Source organism: Chiloscyllium punctatum, unplaced genomic scaffold (genome assembly GCF_047496795.1).
Source record: "Chiloscyllium punctatum isolate Juve2018m unplaced genomic scaffold, sChiPun1.3 scaffold_89, whole genome shotgun sequence".
NCBI classification, from domain to species: Eukaryota; Metazoa; Chordata; class Chondrichthyes; order Orectolobiformes; family Hemiscylliidae; genus Chiloscyllium; species Chiloscyllium punctatum.
In genome coordinates this window covers 261,271-285,032 of record NW_027309823.1, presented here as the reverse complement: position 1 = coordinate 285,032, position 23,762 = coordinate 261,271, and the positions used below count along the sequence as shown (strand labels likewise).

Below are 23,762 nucleotides of genomic sequence, written 5' to 3'. Positions count from 1 at the left end.
ATCCTTCCTCACTGTCTACAACTCCTCCGACTTTCGTATCATCCGCAAACTTGCTCACCCAACCTTCTAACCCTTCCTCCAGGTCATTTATAAAAATGACAAACAGCAATGGTCCCAAAACAGATCCTTGCGGAACACCGCTAGTGACGGCACTCCAAGATGAACCTTTGCCATCAACTACTACCCTCTGTCTTCTTCCAGAGAGCCAATTCCTAATCCAAACCTCCAACTCACCCTCAATGCCATATCTCTGTATTTTCTGCAGTAGCCTACCATGGGGGACCTTATCAAACGCCTTACTAAAATCCATATATACCACATCTACCGCTTTCCCCTCATCTACCTCCTTAGTCACCTTCTCAAAGAATTCAATAAGGTTTGTGAGGCACGACCTGCCCTTCACAAAACCATGCTGACTAACCTTGATCACATTATTCCTATCCAGATGTGCATAAATCCTATCCCTTACAATTCTTTCTAAGACTTTGCCCACAACAGAAGTGAGACTCACTGGCCTATAGTTACTAGGATTATCCCTACTCCCCTTCTTGAACAAGGGAACCACGTTTGCTAGCCTCCAGTCCTCTGGCACTACTCCTGTCGACAAAGAGGACACAAAAATCAAGGCCAATGGCTCTGCAATCTCCTCCCTTGCTTCCCAGAGAATCCTAGGATAAATACCATCAGGCCCAGGGGACTTATCTATTTTCACCCTTGCCAGAATTTCCAACACCTCTTCTCTACATATCTCAAAGCCATCCATTCTACTTATTCGTGCCTCAGTATTTATATCAACAACAATGTCCTGTTCCTGAGTGAATACTGACGAAAAGTATTCATTCAGTGCCTCCCCAATCTCTTCAGCCTCCACACGCAACTTCCCATTACTATCCTTGATTGGACCTATTCCTACCCTAGTCATTCTTTTATTCCTAACATACCTATAGAAAGCCTTAGGGTTTTCCCTAATCCTACCAACTAAGGACCTTTCATGTCCCCTCCTTGCTGCTCTTAGCTCTCTCTTCAGGTCCTTCCGGGCTACCTTATAACTCTCAATCGCCCCTATTGAACCTTCATGCCTCATCTTTACAAAGGCCGCCCTCTTCCATTTAACAAGGGATTCCAATTCCTTATTAAACCACGGCTCCCTCACACGACCCTTTCCTCCCTGCCTGATAGGTACGTACTTATCAAGGACACTCAATAGTTGCTCCTTGAACAAGTTCCACATATCAATTACGCTCTTGCTTTGGAATCTACTTTTCCAATCCACACATCCTAAGTCATGCCTCAACGCATCATAATTTCCCTGCCCCCAGCTATAACTCTTGCCCTGGAGTACACACTTATCCCTCTCCATCACGAGAGTAAAAATCACCGAATTGTGGTCACTGTCCCCAAAGTGCTCACCTACCTCTAGTTCTAATACCTGGCCTGGTTCGTTACCCAGAACCAAATCCAGTATGGCCTCACCTCTTGTAGGCTTATCTACATATTGTGTCAGGAAACTCTCCTGCACACATTGCACAAACACTGACCCATCTAACGAACTGGAGCTATAGCTTTCCCAATCAATATCAGGAAAGTTAAAGTCTCCCATAACAATCACCCTATTACTGTCGCTCTTCTCCTGAATCATCTTCGCAATCCTTTCTTCAACGATTCTAGGACTATTAGGAGGCCTGTAAAAGACTCCTAACAGGGTGACCTCACCTCTCCTATTCCTAACCTCCACCCAAACTACCTCAGATGGCAAATCTTCGTCCATCTTCCTTTCCACCGCTGTAATACTATCTTTGACAAGCAAAGCCACACCCCCCCCTCTTTTGCCCCCACCTCTGACCCTACTAAAACATTTAAACCCTGGAACCTGCAACAGCCAATCCTGTCGCTGATCTAGCCATGTCTCCGTAATAGCCACAACATCGAAGTCCCAGGTACCAACCCACGCTGCGAGTTCACCTACCTTATTTCGTATACTTCTGGCATTAAAGTACACACACTTCAAGCCACTCTTCTGTTTACAGGCACCCTCCTTTAAGATTGATGCCATATTCCTAACCTCCCTACACTCCAGGTCCTGCACCCTAAAGCTACAGTCTGGGTTCCCATGCCCCTGCAGAGTTAGTTTAAACCCCCCCCAAGAGCACTAGCAAACCTCCCCCCAAGGATACTGGTGCCCCTCAGGTTCAGGTGCAGACCATCCTGTTTATAGAGGTCCCACCTTCCCCAGAAAGAACCCCAGTTATCCAAGTACCGAAATCCCTCCCTCCTGCACCATCCCTGTAGCCACGCATTTAACTCTTCTCTCTCCCTATTCCTCGACTCTCTATCACGTGGCACGGGTAACAAACCAGAGACAACAACTCTGTTCGTTCTAACTCTGAGCTTCCAACCTAGCTCCCTAAAAGCCTGTCTAACATCCTCAGCACTCCTCCTACCTATGTCATTGGTGCCAATATGGACCACGACTTCAGGCTGCTCCCCCTCCCCCTTAAGGACCTGGAAAACACGATCAGAGACATCACGTACCCTTGCACCTGGGAGGCAACATACCAAACGTGAGTCTCTCTCGTTCCCACAAAACCGCCTATCTGTGCCCCGAACTATCGAGTCCCCAATTATTATTGCTCTGCTCTTCTCCACCCTTCCCTTCTGAGCAACGGGGACAGGCTCCGTGCCAGAGGCCTGAGCCCCGTTACTTACCCCTGGTAAGTCGTCCCCCCCACAAGTATCCAAAACGGTATACTTGTTCTTGAGGGGAACGACCACAGGGTGTCCCTGCACTGGCTGCTTCCTCCCAGTCCCCCTCACTGTCATCTTTGGAGTTACTACTTCCCTATAGCTCCGATCTATGACCCCCTCTGCCTCCCGAATGATCCGAAGTTCATCCAGCTCCAGCTCCAGCTGCGCGCTTTTAAAGGGGAAACAAACCTACCCAGGTAAGCTTACGCTCTACCTGCTTCCGGGTCTCGGCTGCCTCTCTGGTCGTCGTCACTCCCCCCTGCTGCTCCCGCTCTTTCTGTGAAGAGAGTGAAAAAAAACACCGCTGCCCGCTACCGGTAAGTACTTTTAAAACAAACTGTCTTACCTTAGCTGCTGCTCACACTCAAAATGGAATCTGAAAGGTATCTGGATGGGCATCTGAATCGTGAGGGTGTAGACGTATATGGGCCAAATGCTGGAAAAGGGAATGGATTTATTCAGATCTTCTGGTAAGCCTGGACGAGTTGGGGACTGAAGGGTCTGTTTCTATGCTGTATATCTCTATGACTTGAAAAGAGTGCATGTTATAAAAGAGGTGGTGCTGGAGGTTTTAAAACACAAAGCTATGGCAAGTTCCAGAACCCGATTAAATGCATCACAAGGGTAGAGCTTATACAATTAATGTTAAGGCTTCGGTTAGTGTTTTAGTGCAGAGGGACCTCCGGGTTCAGGTACATAATCCTTGAAGTTTGCATCACAGGATGGATAAGACAGTGCTTGGCATGCCTGACTATTGCTCAGTCCATTGAGTGGAGGATTTGGGACATCATGTTGAGATTGCACAGACATTTGTGAGGCCTGTTCTGCAATACTCTGTCCAGCTCTGGTCGCCCCAGTTATAGGGAGGATATTATTAAGCTGCAGGGCATTCAGAAGAGATTTACCAGGATATTGCTGGGTCTGGAAGGCCTGAGTTCTGAAAAATGGCTGGATAGGCTGAGTCTTTTTTCACTGGAGCCTGGAGGTTGAGACATGATGCTATAAAGATTTATGGAAAAAAAAATGAGGTACATAGATCAATTTAATGGTAGTTGCCTTTTCCTCAGGATGGGGGAGTCTCAAGAGGAGGGGCCACATTTTTAAGGTTAGAGGAGAGAGATGTTCAAAAAAACAGATATGGGGCAATTTGCTACACAGAGGGTGGTTTGAGTGTGGAATGAACTTCCTGAGAAAAAGGTTGATGTGGGTACAATTACAACATTTAAAAGATACTTGGATAAACAGGTGAATAGGGAAGGGTTGGGGTGATATGGGCCAGCAAAAGCAGCTGGGAAGAGTTTAGTTTTAGATTATGGTGAGTATCAACTGAAGGGTCAGTTTCCATACTGTGTGGCTCTATGACAAGAATATGGTTTGATTCCATTATTGAAGAAAGGATTAGGGCTGGGTCCACTGATGTGCATCATCGACATAAACAATTTGGTTGAAAATATAGGAGTGATTGTGCGAAAGTTTGTTGATGATCAATTGAATGGTGTAGTGGGCAGTAAATACGGTCATCAAAGGGGATACTGACCAACTGGGCCAGTGGACCAAGGAATGAAAGATGGAGTTTAATTCAGCTGTTGGATTTTGTTAGGACAAACCAGGGAGGACTAATACAGTTAATGGAAGGGCTCTGGCCAGAGTTGTTGACCAGAGAGAGAAAGAGAGAGAGAGAGAGAGAATTACATTGTTCCTCGGAAATGGCATCACAGGTGGACAGGGTGGGGAAAGCGACATTTGGCACATTTGCCGACATTGGCCAGCACTTTGTTACATACGTTGGAGATATTTGTAACATTGTCCTAAATATTTTACTTGGGCAGAGGAGGCCAAGGGGTGACTCTAAGAATGGTGAATAACCAAGGGTAGGTAAGTCTAAAACTAGAGGGTATAAATGGGAGGTGAGAGAGCAAGGATTTAAAGAGGGAGCTGAGGGGGAACATTATCCACAGAGGATGGTGCATAGACGGAACAGACTGCCTCAGGCACATGGGAGAAACAAGAACAATTACAGCATGGAAAAGACATTTGGGTCGGTACATGGAGAAGAGAAGGTTTGAAGTGATAAGGGCCAAATGCAGGCAAATGAGACTCGTTCAGTTTCGGTAACATGGGCAGCATTGAGGAGTTGGACCACAGGTTCTGTTTCCGTGCTGTATCACTCTGTATCCAGTTAAAGAGGATTAGTGTACCAAAATAAGGCATGTTGTCGATACTGAAGCAAGTTACAGCGATGGGGATGGTAGTCTGGAATGCAGTACATTTCAAATATGTGGACGGACTATTGGGAAGGGAGGAGGTTACAGGGATAACTACTGTTATAGGAGTTAAAAATGACTGAAGACACTGGTGCACAAGCCATGCCACAGATACAGTGTTGCAGAGTAATGAGTCTTAGTACAGTGTTGGAGGGAGAACGCAGAACAGAAAGATCCCAGGCAGCATTCACAAACTCTCGTCGGAGATCTACTCTCCCGTCTGTTGTACTGATGCTCACTAAGACAGCACAGGACTGAATTGATAACTATGAACTCCCGATGCTGTCTCAGTGCAACATAAGTTAAAGTAGACGTGGTGATTGAGCATGGGGTGTAACTGTACTGTACTGTGCTCCCCCTCCAGCACTGTATCTATGTCATGTCTTGTAAGTGATGTTTGGAGCCCTCTCATTGCTCTCTGCTCTGTGCACTATGAGTGATCTTACCTCACTGCAGGATTTATTGAAGGCTCCAGATCTCCCTTCCCTTTGTCTCTCTGGCTGACCAACCATCTTCAATGAGGTGATGGATGAGACACACAGCAGTTGGGAAGTCTATTGAGTCAGTAACTTCTTGAGTACCTACAGGAGACAGAGAGATAGACAGAATGGGAAATTAGACTGATGCAGTGAGGGTTACACAAGGAGAATGGAAATGAGCCCAAACAGATATCTGGAAAATCCCAAACTCCATCCCAGGCCGGTGCTGTTGCGTCTCTCTGGAGTGGAGAATTCTGTTAGCTCAGGATCTAGAGTAGCTGCAAGAGTGAGAGACGCTGACAGAGGCAGCAATTAGACCCACACAGTGAGGGATACCACATGGAAAGAGACTAAGTGATATCACTGGAGTGCTGGAAGACTTCAGGATCACACAGTCATGTTGGAAGAATGGGTTTAGCTTCATGTATCAGTGCTCAGGGATTAGCAACCAGTGAGCAAGTGAAGTGATGGCCTAGTAACATTATTGTTAGGGCATTTATCCAAAACCTCAGCTAATGTTCAGGGGAGGCAGGTTTGAATCCCACCATAACATATGGTGGAATTTAAAATCAATAATTTTAAAAATAGCAATGAACAATCGATAAACAAATATGAAACCATTGCTGATGTACAAAAATCACAATCCCTTCGATTAGATTCCCTACAGTGTGGAAACAGGCCTTTCGACCCAAGAGTAGCCCACTCAGACCCATCTCCCTCGACCTAATACACCTAACATTATGGGCAATTTATCATGGCCAATTCGCCTGACCTGCACGTCCTTGGACTGTGAGAGGAAACCGGAGCATCCGGAGGCAATTCACGTTGACACGTGGAGAATGTGCAAACTCCACACAGTCGCCCGCGGCTGGAATCGAACCTGGGACCCTGGTGCTGTGAGGCAGGAGTGCTAATCACTGAGCCACCGTGCCGCCCACTTGTCCTTTCGACAACGAGATCTGATCATCCTCACGTGGTCTGCATGACATACCCACAGCAAAGTGTTTGCCTCTCAATGGTCCTCTGAAATGGCCAAGCAAGCTACTCAGCTCACGGGCAGCTAGGGATAGGCAATAAAGGCTGGTCAGCCAGAGACACCCACATCCCCTACCTGATTTATAAAAAAATCCAATAGGATGGTCCCACTGGAACCGTGATGGGACCAGTGTCCTGGCCAATCATGATAGTAGGTTTATGGACAGGGCTTTAAACTGACAGAGAGGATGCAGGGACAGGGTCCAGGTGAAAGGAGCTTTCCAAATTCAAAGAGAAAAGGTGAAGCATCGGAACAGTACGGGGATGTGACTGAAGGTAATCAAAAAGGAACACGATGGGACAGCGATTAACTAAAACTGTACTTCAGTGAATAGGTTTGTGACAGGAAATTGTGGGAGAGTAAATTATGTTTTTTTTTCAATGGACGACGTCTTATCAATAAGGTAGATGGATTTGTGACACTGAGATAAAAGAGGTTTAGATAACAGAGAGACATGGTTACAGGGTGAACAAAAGGTGGACATAAATATTCAATGGATCACAACCTTGCGGAAACTCAGGCAAAATGGGTAACACTAACAATAATGGATAACAAAGGCATCACAGAGAAAGCATTTGGTCTCAGATCATGAAGTAGAATCAGTCTGAATGCAAATTCTGGCTACTACTTCCCAAGGACACAAGCAGCAGGATAGTTTTAGCCACCAAAAAGCATTCCGTTGCTCATCACTGCATTACACAGGAACTCATTGGAATTTTTTAACAAACACATTGTGATAATTTTGGGAAACATCAATATTCAAAATGTGGGACAGTCACACTGGCAAGAGTGATATTGGAAGAGGAGTTCAGAGAATTAGTTTTCAGTGTTTCTTTGATTAACAAATTGTGCAACTGGCAAGGGACGTAACTATCTCAGAGCGACCATTGTGTGATGAAACTTCGTGAATGAGTAATGACACCTGGAGAGATCCTCTGTGAAATTGTGATAAAGTGCAGTTTAAAGAAATATAAAGTTTTAAAGTGAATCACAGAAAGGACAAACTACAAGCAGAAACAAAAATAGCCAATGACATGAGTTGGAGAGGAGAACTGACCAAGGTAAATAGGCTAAACAGACTGAAATATGTGTCTGTCAATGAACAGTGGAAAACATTTGAAGGAGCAGTGTAAAACACTCAACAAAAGGACATTCCATTGAAACAGACAAATCCTCACCAAGAAATCCCCATCGGTCCCTCACTCAAGTAAAAAGGATCATATCAGATTATCGGGCTTAGAGGATCACCAAAAAGTACTTAAAATCCTGAAGTGAGAGAAAGTTTTACAAGTAAGTTTTAAAGGGATTGCAAAGAGTCTGCTCGCAGGAGGAGGTCAGATGGAAGACGGAATAATTGTCAAGGTTTTATGTCACAAAAGGAACTGGGAGAGCTGAAGGTGCTGGAGGTGGTGAGAGTGTTACAGAGAGGGGTCAGGTTCTGAACAGTGCTACAAAGCCAGTACAGATTGCTGCAGCTGGAGGTGTTTACAGAGGTAGGGAGGGATATATGTATTTTTATTTATTCATTCATGGGACAAGGATGTCACTGTGGGACCAACATTTTTTGCCCCACTGCTAATTACCCAGAGTATAGCACAGAGTCAGCCATATTGCTGTGGGTCTGGTGTCACGTGCAGGCCAGACCAGGTTAGAATGTCAGATGTCCTTCCCTAAAGGACGTAAGTGAACCAGATGAGTACTTTCTACTGGTCAACAATGCTTTTATGGTGGCCTCACCAATGTCCTGTACAGCCACAACATGACATCCCAACTTCTACTCTCAATGCTCTACCCAAAGAAGGTAACCACCCCAAACGCCTGCTTCACCAACCTGTCTACCTGTGACACCACTTACAAAGAACTGTCCACCTGCATCCCTGGGTCTCTGACTGACAACACTACCCAGGGCCCGAACATTAACTGTACAAACCCACCCTGGTTTGTTTCACCAAAATGGAACACCTCACCTTTATCTAATTAAACTCCATCTGCTATTCTTCAGCCCACTATCCCAGTGTACTATTTGAACTGTTGTATCACAGATAACTTTCTTCACTGTCCACTTTACCAACAATTTCAGAGTCACTCAAAAAAGTTACTTCCCACAAAACCAATATTCCCATCCAAACCATTTATCCAAATGACAAACACCAGGGGACCCACTCCACCGCTGGTCACATGTCTCCTGTCAGAAAAACAACATGTCTCCCACCACCCTCTGTCTCCTACCATCAAGCCCAATTTTGTATCTAGTTCCCTATCTCCTCCTGAATACCATATCCTTTTACATTGATCTGAGCTTATTATCCAGTTTACCATACAGAACGTAGAACACAGAACAGTACAGCACAAGACGCTTCGGCCATGATGCCATGCCCATCTTTTACCTGACTGGAAGATCAAACTAACTTACATACCCTTCATTTTGCCGATCCAAGAGTCTGTTAAAGTGTCCCATTACACCCACCCACCACTCTCTGTGTAAAGAACCTCCATCTGAGATCTCCCCATAACCATCCTCCAATCACCTTACAATTATGCCCCTTGTACCATGTATGCCATGGGATAAAGAGGTCTCTCACTGTTCACTCTATCTTTGCCTCACACCATCTTGTTCACCTCGACCAAATCACACCACACTCTTCTTCACTCCAATGAGAAAAGCCTTAGCTCCCTCAACCTTTCTTCATAAGACATGCCCTCCAGTCCAGGTAGTATCCTGGTAAATCTCCTCTTTACCCTCTCTAAAGCTTCCATATCCTTCCTGTAATGAAGGGATCAAAACTGAACACAATATTCTAATTGGGATTGAAACAGGGCTGTATAGAGCTGTAGCATAACCTCATGCCTATAAAACTCAATCTCCCAGCTAATGAAAGCCAATACAACATATTCTTTCTTAACAACACTATAAGTTTGGTGGCAAATTTGATGGATCTCTGGTCATGAAATCCAAGATCCATCTGTTCCTCCACACTATTCAGCATTCTGCCTTTACCCCTGTATTCTGCATTCAAGTCTCACCTTCCAGAATACATCACTTCACACTTTTCCAGATTTGACTTCATCTGCCACTTCTCAGCCCAGCTCTACATCCTGTCAATGTCCCATTGCAACCTCCAGCAGACATCCACACTATTCACCACTCCACCAACCTTCATGTCATTGGCAAACTTACCTACCCACTCTTCCACTCACACATCCAAGTCATTCATAAAATCACTAAGAGCAGAGATTTTTTGACCTCTCCCTGCAGAAAACCACTGGTCACTGAGCTCCAGGCTGAATGATTTCCATCTGTCATCGCCCTCTGTCTTCTAAGGACCAGGATTTCTGTCTCCAGACAGGCAGGTTTCCCTGTATCCCATGCTCTGTACTTTCTCAATGAGCCATAAATGTGTTTTGTCACATTCTCAAAGGATTCAATAAGATTTGTGAGGCATGACCTGTCCCTTACAAAGTCATGATGACTTCCTCTAATCAAACTATGGTTTTCCAAGGAATCATAAATCCTGTCTCTTAGAGTCCTCTCCAATAATCTGCACATCACAGACAGAAGACTGACAGGTCTGTGATTCCCAGGATTATCTCTATTCCCTTTCTTGAACAACGCATGGCTGATTCACCTAACCTGCACATCTTTGGGCTGTGGGGGGAAACCGGAGCACCCGTCGGAAACTCACACAGACATGGTGAGAATGTGCAAACTCCACGCAGACAGTCGCACGGGGCTGGAATTGAAATCGTGTCCCTGGTGCTGTGAGGCAGCAGTGCTAACCACTGAGCCACCATGCTGGCCCATGTAACTCTCTATAGCCCTGCTTCTGATCCTTGGTTCCTCAAGCTTAAATTAGCTTCCTTCTTCCTCTTGACTAGATGTTCTCCATCCCCTGGAACCATGTCAAATGCTTTGCTGTAGACAACGCTGACTGCGCTGCCTTCATTTATCGCTTGGTCAACTCCTCGAAGAGTCAATCCAGTTTGTGAAACACGGTTTCCCACTCACAAAGCCATGCTGACTATCTCTAATCAGCCCTTGCCTTTCCAAATATATGTAACTCCTTTCTCTCAGAATCTCCTCCAACAACTTACCTAGCACTGGGCTCACTGGGCTGTGATTTCCTGGCTACTCACTGCAGACCTTAAGTGATGGAACAGCATTAGCCACCCTCCAGTCTTCCGGTCGCTCATTGTGTGTATTGATAAAATAAATATATGTTAGGAACACTGCAATCTCTTCCCCAGATTCCCAAAATATTCTAGGATCGACCTAATAAGCGACTGAGGATTGATCTACCTTTATTTGTTTTCAGATTCCAACACTTTTTTTTCCTTTGTTGAGGATTCTTTCCAAGACATCACTATTTATTTCCCCAACTTCCTGAGCTTCCATGTCTTTCTCCACAGTAAATTCTGACAACACTATTTTGTCTAATATCTCACCCACCTCCGGACAGTTAAGGTGCCCTATTCTTTACCAAATTACTCTTTAGCCCTTATTGAAACTTGTGTAAAGTTTTCTGAAAATTCAAATAAATCGTATCTTCAGTCCAACCACTCCTACACCCGTATCTACTCTGCCATTTATATTCACAACAATAAAAATAAAATCCAACAGGCTCAAAAACACATCCTCTTTTTTATTAAAAGTGTTTCTAAGGGTCCAGTTGTTGTTCATTGACATATCCTTTCAAACATATTTCAGCTCCTGACCTACTATAGGCTAACACTGTTTGGTTTCAGACTGGCAGCAGAAAGGGTTATGGGAGTTCATGTTTATATCATGGTAATAGATGTTTTGGAAATAAGCAGGGTCGTGGGGACTGAAGGACATTATGGAGATAGGGAGTGATGTAGGGACTGAACGAGATTATGGACACAGAGTGCAGTGGTGACTGAAGAACATTATGGAGATAGGGAGTGCTGTGCGGACTGTATGAGATTATGGACACAGAGAGTGCAGTGGTGACTGAAGAACATTATGGAGATAGGGAGTGATGTGGGGCCTGATAGGGGCCAAAGAGATCTGCAGGGCTGTTGGGCCTAAAGGAGGTAGCACAGATCAGGAGGATGATGGGGATTGAAGGAGGTTACTCTGAACGGGAGGGTCATTGGGTCAGGATGAGATTATGGAGATAGGGAGGGTCGTGGGGCCTTTTGGAGGTTATGGAGTTAGGGAGGTTTGTGGGGAATGATTCAGGTTACATAGATAGGAAGAGTCGTGGGGACTGAAGGAGTTTATGGAGAGAGGGAGGGCTGTGGGGACTGAAGGAGGTTATATAGATAGTAAGTTTATAGAGAAGCACAGGAAAGAAGAGCAGGTATTGGCCACTTGACCACAGAGTCGGTCCCACCATTCAACATGATCACGACTGATCATTAACCCAGTACAGTATTCCTTCTTTCACACCTTACTCTGATATTATAGTGACTACTGGCATTTAGTGATACAGTGGGCTGTAGTAACTGGGATGGGGGTGGGGTGGGGGGTGTCTTACAGAGATAGGGAGGGTTGTGGAAGCTGGGACAGGTGACAGAAACAGGGTGGGTTTTAGGAAGGGGAGGACTTTACACAGATTTGGAGGAATGCAGGGATGGGACGTGATAACAATCACAGGGAAGATTTTGGAAGCTCGATCTGAGACGGGTACAGCTGAGAACAGAAGTGAGTCAATCAGTCAGGACAGGTAGGGACAAGGTAGGATTAATAAATTAAACTGCATTTATTTCAATGCAAGGGGCCTAACAGGGAAGGCAGATTAACTCAGGACATGGTTAGGAACATGGGACTGGGATCTCATAGCAATTACAGAAACATGGCTCAGGGATGGGCAGGACTGGCAGCTTAATGTTCCAGGATACAAATGCAACAGGAAGGATAGAAAGGGAGGCAAGAGAGGAGGGAGAGTGGCATTTTTGATAACGGATAGCATTATAGCTGTGCTAAGGGAGGATATTCCCAGAAATACATCCAGGGAAGTTATTTGGTGGAACTGAGAAATAAGAAAGGGATGATCACCTTATTGGGATTGTATTACAGACCCCTCAATAGTCAAAGGGAAATTGCCAAACAAACTTGTAAGGAGATCTCAGTTATCTGTAAGAATAATAGGGTAGATATGGTAGGGGATTTTAACTTTCCAAACATTGACTGGGACTGCCATAGTGTAAAGGTTTACATGGAGAGGAATTTGTTAAGTGTGTACAAGACAATTTTCTGATTCAGTATGTGGGTGTACCAACTAGAGAAGGTGCAAAACTTGACCTAAACTAAGGAAATAAGGCAGGGCAGGTGACTGAGGTGTCAGTGGGGGGTCACTTTGGGACCAGCGACCATAATTCTATTCATTTTAAAATAGTGATGGAAAAGGATAGACCAGATCTAAAAGTTGAAGTTCTAAATTGGATAAAGGCCCATTTTGACGGTATTCGGCAAGAACTTTTGGAAGCTGATTGGAGGCAGATGTTCGCAGGTAAAGGGATGGGTGGAAAATGGGAAGCTTTCAGTAATGAGATAACAAGAATCCAGAGAAAGTATATTCCTGTCAGGGTGTAGGGGAAGGCTGGTAGGTATAGCGAATTCTGGATGACTAAAGAAATTGAGGGTTTAGTTCAGAAAAAGAAGAAAGCACATGTCGGGTATAGACAGGATAGATCGAGTGAGTCCTTAGAGTATAAAGGAAGTTGGAGTATACTAAAGAGGGAAATCAGGAGGGCAAAAAGGGGACATGAGATAGCTCTGGCATATAGAATTAAGGAGAATGCACAGGGTTTTTACAAATATATTAAGGACAAAGGGTAACTAGGGAGAGAATAGGGCCCCTGAAAGGTCAGCAAGGCGGCCTTTGTGTGGAGCCACAGAAAATGGGAGAGATACTAAATTAATATTTTGCATCAGTATTTACTGTGGAAAAGGATATGGAAGATATAGACTGTAGGGAAATCGATGGTGACATCTTGCAAAATGTTCAGATACAGAGGAAGAAGTGCTGGATGTCTTGGAACGGTTAAAGGTGGATAACCCCCCAGGACCTGATCAGGTGTACCCGAGAAATCTGTGGGAAGCTGGAGAAGTGATTGCTGGGCCTCTTGCTGAGATATTTGTATCATCAATAATCACAGGTGAGGTGCTGGAAGACTGGAGGTTGGCAAACGTGATGCAACTGTTTAAGAAGGGTGGTAAAGAAAAGCCAGGGAACTATAGACCGATGAGCCTGAACTCAGTGGTGAGCAGGTTGTTGAAGGGAACCCTGAGGGACAGGATGTACATGAATTTGGAAAGGCAAGGACTGATTAGGGATAGTCAACATGGCTTTGTACGTGGGAAATCATGTCCCACACACTCGAGTGATTTTTTGAAGAAGTAGCAAAGAAGATTGATGAGGGCAGAGTGATAGATGTGATCTATATGGACTTCAGTAAGGCATTCGACAAGGTTCCCTATGGGAGACTGATTAGCAAGGTTAGATCTCATGGAATACAGTGAAAACTAGCCGTTTGGATACAGAACTGGCTCAAAAGTAAAAGACAGAGAGTGGTGGTGGAGGATTGTTTTTCAGACTGGAGACCTGTGACCAGTGGAGTGTCACAAGGATCAGTGCTGGGCCCTCTACTTTTTATCATTTACATAAATCATTTCGATGAGAGCATAAGAGCTACAGTTTGCAGATGACACCAAAATTGGAGGTGTAGTGGACAGCGAAGAGGGTTACAACAGGATCTGGACCAGATGGGACAATGGGCTAAGTGGCATATGGAGTTTAATTCAGATAAATGCGAGGTGCTGCATTTTCGAAAAGCAAATCTTAGCAGGACTTATACACGTAATGGTAAGGTCCTAGGGAGTGTTGTTGAACAAAGAGACCTTGGAGTGCAGATTCATAGCTCCTTGAAAGTGGAATCGCAGATAGATAAGAGAGTGAAGGCGGCGTTTGGTATGTATTCCTTTATTGGTCAGAGTATTGAGTCCAGGAGTTGGGAGGTCATGTTGCGGCTGTACAGCACATTGGTTAGGCCACTGTTGGAATATTTTGTACAATTCTGGTCTCCTTCCTATCAGAAAAATGTTGTGAAACTTGAAAGGGTTTAGAAAAGATTTACAAGAATGTTGCCAGGGTTGGAGGATTTGAGCTACAGGGAGAGGCTGAACAGGCTGGGGCTGTGGCATCGGAGGCTCAGGGGTGATCTTACAGAGGTTTCAAAATTATGAGGGACATGGATAGGATAAACAGACAAAGACTTTTCCCTGGGGTCGGGGAGTCCACAACTAGAGGGCATAGGTTTAGGGTGAGAGGGGAAAGATATCAAAGAGACCTAAGGGGCAGCTTTTTCAAGCAGAGGGTGGTACGTGTATGGAACGAGCTGCCAGAGGATGTGGTGGAGGCTGATACAACTGCAACATTTAAAAGGCATTTGGATGGGTATAGGAATGGGAAGGGTTTGGAGGGATATGGGCCGGGTGCTGGCCTGTGGGACTAGATTGGGTTGGGATATCTGGTCGGCATTGACAGGTTGAACCGAAGGGTCTGTTTCCGTGCTGTACATTTCTATGACTCCACCACTCATGGAGGTTATAGAGATAAACTGTGTGATTGCATCTGGAGGAGGTTAAAGGCATAAAGGTTTGTAGTTATCGTAGGAAATTACATCATTTGGGACCAGCAGAGTTTACAGAGACTGACTGCATTTCAGAAACAGGAAGAGTTCATAATCATCATTAGAAATGCAGAAACTAATTTATGAGAGAAGCAGGGTCACTCTGCACTGTGCCCAGAGACAAGGAGGAGTCTAACAGCTGGAGGAGGTTACTAAGGTACAGGGCTTTTTTGTTGTCGTGACGGGAAGGTTACAGAGATCATGAAGGTAGTAGGAGTTCAAAAAAGTCACAAAGACAGGGAGGTTTCTCAGATCTGGAAAGGACTACACTGACCAGGGTGGCTTAAGGAACTGAAGAGTTGTTTTTCTTCAGTTAAGGAGAGATGTGACAGAACCCAGGATTAATGACAAAGGCAGAAACTTGGAGAGTTGTAGTGGTAGGAGGAGCTTACAGGGATAGGCAGTATTGTAGGGGCTGATAGAGATAGGGGAAGTGGTATCGATGAAACAGACAATGGAGAAACTGACAGACATAGGGAGGGTTCTGTGGAACAGATGAATTTACAGACAAGATGGTGATAATGAAGCCTGAGAATTTTCTCATGTTTCTTGCCCAGCATTGTTCCTACATCATGCCCTCAGGGTCTGAATTAAAATCCACTTACTCCTCCCTGTGCTGTTTACTGTGAGTGATCTTACCGGCTGCAGAATTTACTGAAGGCTCCAGATCTCCCTCTCCATCTCGCTGGCTGACCAACCGTCTTCAATGTGGTGATGTACGAGACAGGAATTGGGAATTCTGCTGAATCAGGGACATCAGGAATACCTACAGGAGGCAGAGAAATAGACAGAATGGAAAATTACACTGATGCATGAATGTTACACATGGAGAATGGCATTGAATCCCACAGAGATCTGGAAATTCCTAATGTCCATTCCTGGCCTGTTCTGCTGCGTCCCTCTGGAGTGGCTCAGGATCTGGAGGAGCTGCAAGAGCGGGAGACGCTGACAGAGGTAGCAATTAGACCCAAAAGTAAGGGATATCACATGCAGAGAGACTGAGTGATATCAGCAGTGTGAGGATCACACAATGGTAACATCAGAAGTGGTTCTGACCAGTGAGCACTGTTACAAGTACTCAGGGAAGACTGAGCTATTTTATTGAGATAGGCTCCCCAGGTATCAGGATTATGCAGTGTGCTATAAATGGACACAGATGTGAAGGGGGACAGGTCTGACGTGAATAGAAATTCCCAAGTCCAAAGAGAAAGGTTGAAATATTGGAACACGATGGAGATGTGGATGAAGACCAACAGAAAGAAACAGTAAGGGACTGAGTTTAATTAAAATACGACATTGTCAAAGAGATTTGTGACAGGAAATTATTGGTTAACATAAAGTAAATGCCATTTCTGCCCCTCACAATTCCTCACACACCACAAATGATATCACTTCCACCCCTCACATCATCGCGAATGTCACACACTCAGTGACTTCCATGCCCCCCGCCCCACTGCCGTGTTTGCCACCACTTCCGCCCCCACCAACGCCGCGCACTTGCATTCTGCTGACAACCCCCCCAGGTCTCACTGTCACAATCCCTGCCCCCAGAACCCTGAGGGGAACACCACCCCTGCGCATGACTCCATCCCTATTCCCCCTAACACCACACCCACTCCAGTAACAGGCTCCGTCACCTCCCCCAGCTCCACACCTACGCCTGGTCCCAGCTCCCAGTCCTGCCGAGTTTTCACCATTCCCCCTGACCCCCCCTCACTGAGGACGAATGATCAGTCCTCAGCAAAGTCTTCACCTTTATCCCCCTCCATCCACACATCAATTAATTCAATACACGCCGTGACATCGAACACTTCTTCCACCGCCTCCGCCTCAGAGCTTACTTTTACAATGAAGACTCCCACCCACCTTCCAAGGACCCTTTTGCCCACCTCCAACATACTCCATCCACCTGGACACCCCGTGCTGGCCTATTACCTGCATTCGATCTCTTCATTTGCAACTGCCGCTGACACATTAACCGCCTCAACCTATCTACCCCCTCCCCCACTCCAACCTCTCACCCTCACAACGTACAGCCCTCCAATCCCTCTGCTCCACTCCCGACCGCATCATCAAACCAGCAGATAGAGGGTGTGCAGTGGTAGTCTGGTGCGCTGACCTCTACACCGCTGAAGCCATGATGCCAACTCGAAGACACCTCCTCCTACCACCCCCTCGACCATGACCCACCTCCCATCACCAAACCGTCATCTCCCAGAGCAGACAGAACCTCATCACCTCAGGAGGAGATCTCCCACCCACAGCTTCCTATCTCATTGTCCGGGATCCCCCACTGCCCGGTTCTACCTCCTTCCCAAGATCCACAAGCCTGACCATCCTGACCGACCCATTGTCTCAGCATGCTCCTACCCCACCGAACTCATGTCTGCCTACCTCGACATTGTCCTATCCCCCAGTCCAGGAATTACCCACATTCGTTCGAGACAACACCCATACCCTCCACCTCCTCCAAGACTTCTGTTTCCCTGGCCCCCAACGCCTCATCTTCACCATGGATATCCAATCCCTCTACACCTCCATCCTCCATGACCAGGAGCTCCAAGCCCTCCGTTTCTTCATCTCCCGATGTCCACAACAGTACCCTTCCACCAATACTCTCATTCGTTTGGCTGAACTTGTCCTCACACTTAACAATTTTTTCTTCAAATCCTCCCACTTCCTCCAGACCAAAGGGGTAGCCATGGGCACCCGTATGGGCCCTAGCTCTGCCTGTCTCTTTGTTAGCTACGCAGAACAGTCCATCTTCCGTAGTTACAATGGCACCACTCCCCACGTCTTCCTCCAATACATTGATGACTGCATTGGCGCCACATCGTGCTCCCTTGAGGAGTTTGAGCAATTCATCAACTTCACCAACACTTTCCACCCTGACCTTAAATTTACCTGGACCATCTCTGATACCTCCCTCCCCTTCCTGGACTTCTCCATCCCCATTAATGACAACCGATTTGACACTGACATTTTTTAATGAACCTTCCGACTCCCACAGCTACCTCGATTGCACCTCTTCCGAGACTACCGCCTGCAAATTTGCCAACCCGTATTCCCAATTCCTCCACCTCCGCCGTACCTGTTCCCAGGAGTGCCAGTTCCACCACAGAACACACCAGATAGCCTCCTTCTTTAGAGATCGGAATTTCCCTTCCCACGTGGTTAAAGATGCCCTCCAACGTATCTCGTCCATATCCCACACCTCCGCCCTCAGACCCCACCCCTCCAACCATAACAAGGACAGAACGCCCCTGGTGCTCACCTTCCACCCTACCAACCTTCGCATAAACCAAATCATCCGCCGACATTTCCGCCACCTCCAAACAGACCCTACCACCAGGGATACATTTCCCTCCCCACCCCTTTCTGCCTTCCGCAAAGACCGTTCCCTGAGTGACTACCTGGTCAGGTCCACCCCTCCCAAAATCCCACCCTCCCTTCCTGGCACCTTCTCCTGCCACTGCAGAAATTGCAAAACCTGCGCCCACACCTCTCCCCTCACCACCATCCAAGGCCCCAAAGGAGCCTTCCACATCCAAAGTTTTACCTGCACATCCACCAATATCATTTATTGTATCCGTTGCTCCCTATGCGGTCTCCTCTACATTGGGGAAACTGGACACGTCCTAGCAGAGCACTTTAGGGAATATCTCTGGTACACCCGCACCAATCAACCCCACTGCCCTGTGGCCCAACATTTCAACGCCCCCTCCCACTCTGCCGAGGACATGCAGGCCCTGGGCTTCCTCCACCGCTGCTTCATCACCACCTGACGCCTGGAGGAAGAACGTCTCACCTTCCGCCTCGGAGCACTTCAACCCCAGGGCATCAATGTGGACTTCACCAGTTTCCTCATTTCCCCACCTCCAGCCTTCCAGCTCAGCCCCCCATGACCTGTCCTACCTGCATATCTCCCTTCCCACCTATCCACTCCACCCTCGTCTCTGACCAATCACCCCCATCCCCACCCCCATTCACCCATTGTACTCTTTGCTACCTTCCCCCATCCTCCACTCTGACCTATCACCCCCATCCCCACCCCATTCACCTATTGTACTCTTTGCTACTTTCTCCCTATCCCCACCCCCCTCTCATTTATCTCCCCACTCTGCAGGCTCATGGCCTCTGTTCCTGATGGAGGGCTTTTGTCCGAAACACCGATTTTCCTGCTCCTCAGATGCTGCCTGACCTGCCGTGCTTTTCCAGCACCACTCTAATCTAGACTCTGGTTTCCAGCATCTGCAGTCCTTGTTTTTACATTATTGGAGGAGAAGGCAAACGAGATAAGGCATGTTGTAGACACTGAACCAAGTTACAGGCATAGGGATGGTAGTCTGGAATGAAGTACATTTAAAATATGTGGAGGGACTATCGGGAAGGGAGGAGGTTACAGCGATAGGATCTGTTATAGGAATTAAAAATTATTGAAGACACTGGACCACAAGACATGCCATAGATACACTGTTGTAGAGTAGTGAGTTTTAATATAACAGAACTTACATTGGGATGGTGATTGAGCCTGGGGTGTGTGTACTGTACTCCCCTCCAGCACTGTATCTATGTCATGTTGTGTTCACAGATGTTTGGAGCCCTCTCATTGCTCTTTGCTCTGTGCACTGTGGGTGACCTTACTTCACTACAGGATTTATTGAAGGCTCCAGATCTCCTTTCCCTTTGTCTCTCTCTGGCAGACCAACTGCATTCAATGAGGTGATGGACGATCCACCCAGCAGCTGGGAAGGCTATTGAGTCAGGACTTTCCTGAGTACCTACAGGAGACAGAGAAATAGACAGAATGGGAAATTAAACAGATGCAGTGAGGGTTACACATCGAGAATGGCACTGAGTCCCACAGAGATATGGAAAATGGAGCGATATTAAGTGATAGTCCCAGATTGCTGGAAAATGTCAGGATTACACAGTCATGTTGTAAGAATGGGTTTAGCTTCATGATGCCCTGATATCAGTGCTCAGGGATGAGCACCCAGTGATAAGGTGAAGTAATGGCCTAGTGGTATTATTGCGAGAGAATGTATCCAAAACCTCAGCTAATGTTCAGGGCAGACAGGATTGAATCCCGCCATCTGAAAAGGAGACATTTGAAATCAATAATTTTAAAAATAATAATTAACAATCCACAAATAAGTATGAAACCATTACTGATGTACAACAAATCCAAACACTTGTCCTTTAGAGAAGGACATCTGCCCATCCTCACGTGGTCTGCACGACATCCCCACAGCAAAGGGTTTGCCTCTCAATTACCCTCTGAAATGGCCGAGCAAGTCACTCAGCTCAAGGTCAACAAGGACTGGGCAAGAAAGGCTGGTCAGACAGAGACACCCACATCCCATACCTGATTTAAAAGAAACTATTCGGATGGTCCCTCTGGAACCGTGCTGGGACCAGTGTCCTGGCCAATCATGTCGGTAGGTTTATGGACAGGGAATTAAACTGACAGAGAGAATGCAGGTGAAAGGAGCTTTCAAATCCAAAGGGAAAAGGTAAAGCAATGGAATAGCCTGGGAATGTGGCTGAACACTAGCAGAAAGGAACAGGATGGGACAGAGGTTAATTAAAATTGTACATCAGCAAATAGGTTTGTGACAGAAAATTGTGGAAGAGAGAATATTCTGTTTTTGTTTTGAACGGACAACGTTGCTGTAATAAGGTCGATGGATTTGTGACACAGAGATAAAAGAGAATTAGACACCAGGGAGACATGGATACAGGGTAAACAAAAATATTCAGTGGTTCGTAATCTTGTGCAAACTCAGGCAAAATGGGCAACGCTAACAATAATGGATAACAAAGGCTTTACAGAGAAATCAATTAGCCTCAGATCATGAAGTAGAGTCAGTCTGAATGTAAATTCTGGCTACTACTTGCCAAGGACAGAAGCAGCAGAACAGTTTTAGCCACCGAACAGCATTTAATGGCTCGTCACTGCATTAAACAGGAACTCATTGGAATTTTTTAACAAAGGTATTGTGATAACTTTGTAAAACTTCAATATTTGTATAATCTGGGACAATCACACGGACAGCATTGATATTGGAAGAGGAGTTCGGTTAATTTTTTTTCAGTGTTTCTTTGAAAAACACATTGTGCAACTGTTAAGGGACATAACAATCGCAGAGCGACCGTGTAATGAAACTTAGTGAATGAGTAATGTCACCTGCAGAGATCCTTCGGGAAATTGTGATAAAGTGCACTTTAAATAAACAAAGTTTTAAAGTGAATCACAGAAAGGACAAGCTACAACTAGAAACAAAAATAGCCAATGACATGAAGTTGAGAGGAGAACTGACCAAGGTAAACAGGCTAAACAGACTGAAATATGTGCCTGTAAATGAACAGTGGAAAACATTTGAAGGAACAGTCTAAAATACTCAACAAAACGACATTCCATTGAAACAGTAAAAACCTCAGCAAGAAATTCCCACTGATCCCTCACTCAGATCAAAAGGAATCATACTAGATTATGAGGCTGAGAAGATCACCAAAAAGTACTTAAAATCCTGAAGTCAGAGTGTGTTTTCGGAGTAAATGTTAATGGATTACAATGGGTCTGCTCGCAGGAGGAGGGCTGTGGGAAGGGGAGCCACGGTCAGGGTTCATTGACACAATAGGAACAGGGAGAGGTGAAGGTGCTGGAGGTGGTGAGAGTGTTACAGAGAGGGGTCAGGGTGTTACAAAGCCAGGACGGATTGCTGCAGCTGGAGGGGTTTGCAGAGGTAGGGAGAGACATAGGTATTTTTATATATTCATTCATGGGATGTGGGTGTCACTGCCTGGAACAACGGTATTTGACCCCTCTGCTAATTACTGAGAGGGTAGCTCAGAGTCAGCCATATTGCTGTGGGTCTGGAGTCACATGTCGGCCAGACCAGGTTAGAATATTTGATGTCCTTCCCTAAAGGTGGTTAGTGAACTAGATGAGTTCTTCCTCCTGATAAACAATGTTTTAATGGTGGCCCCACCAATGTCTTTTACAGATACAACATGACATCCCAACTCTTACTCTTAATGCTCTCCCCAATGAAGGTAACCATCCCAAACACCTGCTTCACCAGCCTGTCTACCTGGGACACCACATTCAAAGAACTGTGTACCTGCATCCCTGGGTCTCTGACTGAAAACACCACCCAGGGCCCGAACATTAACTGTACAAGTCCCACCCTGGATTGTTTCACCAAAATGGAACACCTCACCTTTATCTAATTAAACTCCATCTGCTATTCTTCAGCCCACTATCCCAGCAGGACTGTTCATCCTGTTGTATCACAGATAACCTTCTTCACTGTCCACTTTCCCACCAATTTCAGTGTCACCCAAAACAATTACTTACCAGGAAACCAATATTTCCATCCAAACCATTTATCCAAATGACAAACAACACAGGACCCACTCCACCGCTGGTCACATGCCTCCAGTCAGAAAAACAACATGTCTCCCACCACTCTCTGTCTCCTACCATCAAGCAAATTTTGTATCCAGTTCACTACCTCCTCCTGAATGCCATATCCTTTTTTACACTGATCTGAGCTTATTACTCAGTTTACCAGACAGAACACAGAACACAGAACAGTTCAGCCCAAGACCCTTCGGCCATGATTTCATGCCAACCTTTTCTCCAACTGTAAGCTCAAAATAACTACATACCCTTCATTTTACTATTATCCATGTGTCTGTCCAAGAGTCTATTAAATGTCCCAGATGTGTCTAATTTTACTCCCACCATTGGCAGTCCATCCAACCACCTACCATTTTCTATCCTCTTATCCATCCTCCATTGACCTTAAAATTATGCCGCCTTGTAATAGCCATTTATGCCACAGGAGGAAACGTCTCTGACTATTCACTCTCTCTGTGCCTCTCATCATCTTTTTCACCTCCACAAAGTCACCCCACCTCCTTCTTCACTCCAATGAAAAAAGCCTTAGCTCCCTCAACCTTTCTCCACAAGAAATGCCCTCCATTGCAGGCAGCATCTTGGTAAATCTCCTGTGTACACTCTCTAAAACTTGCACATCCTTCCTGTAAACAGGAACTGAACACAGTATTCCAAGTGTGGTCTCACCAGGACGCTATAAAGATGCAGTAAAACCTCACGGCTCTTACAGTCAATCCCCTTCTAAGGGGAGCCAACACAACATATGCCTTTTTAACAACCCTACCAACGTGCGTGGCGATTTTGAGGGATCTATGGACACGGACCCCATGATCTCTGTTCCTCCACACTGACAAGTATTCTGCCTTTCACCCTGTATTCTGGATTCAAATTCGACCTTCCAGAATGAATTACTTCACACTTTTCCAGATTGAACTCCATCTGCCACTTCCAGCCCAGCTCTGCGTCCTGTCAATGTCCCATTGCAACCTCCAACAGCCCTCCCACATTCCCCACCACTCCATCAACCTTCATGTTATTGGCAAACTTACTAACCCACTCTCCAACATCCACATCCAAGTCATTTACAAAAATCACAGAGAGCAGACTCCTGGAGCTGATTGTTACAGTACACCACTGGTCACTGAGCTCCAGGCTCAATACTGTCCATCTGCTGC

General features: G+C 45.9%; 1 long non-coding RNA gene across 1 annotated transcript in view; it reads right to left on the bottom strand.

Annotated features, from left to right (window-relative positions):
* Positions 1-19,956, bottom strand: part of LOC140471498 (uncharacterized) — a 62,927-nt gene extending 42,971 nt beyond the window's left edge. Inside the window, exons 1-4 of the long non-coding RNA XR_011957052.1 lie at positions 19,824-19,956; positions 15,819-15,945; positions 5,456-5,590; positions 3,092-3,181 (exon numbers count right to left, since the gene is read on the bottom strand). This is a non-coding gene — a long non-coding RNA (uncharacterized lncRNA). The remainder of the gene's footprint in view (positions 1-3,091; positions 3,182-5,455; positions 5,591-15,818; positions 15,946-19,823) is intronic.
* Between the last annotated feature and the right edge of the window lie 3,806 nt (positions 19,957-23,762).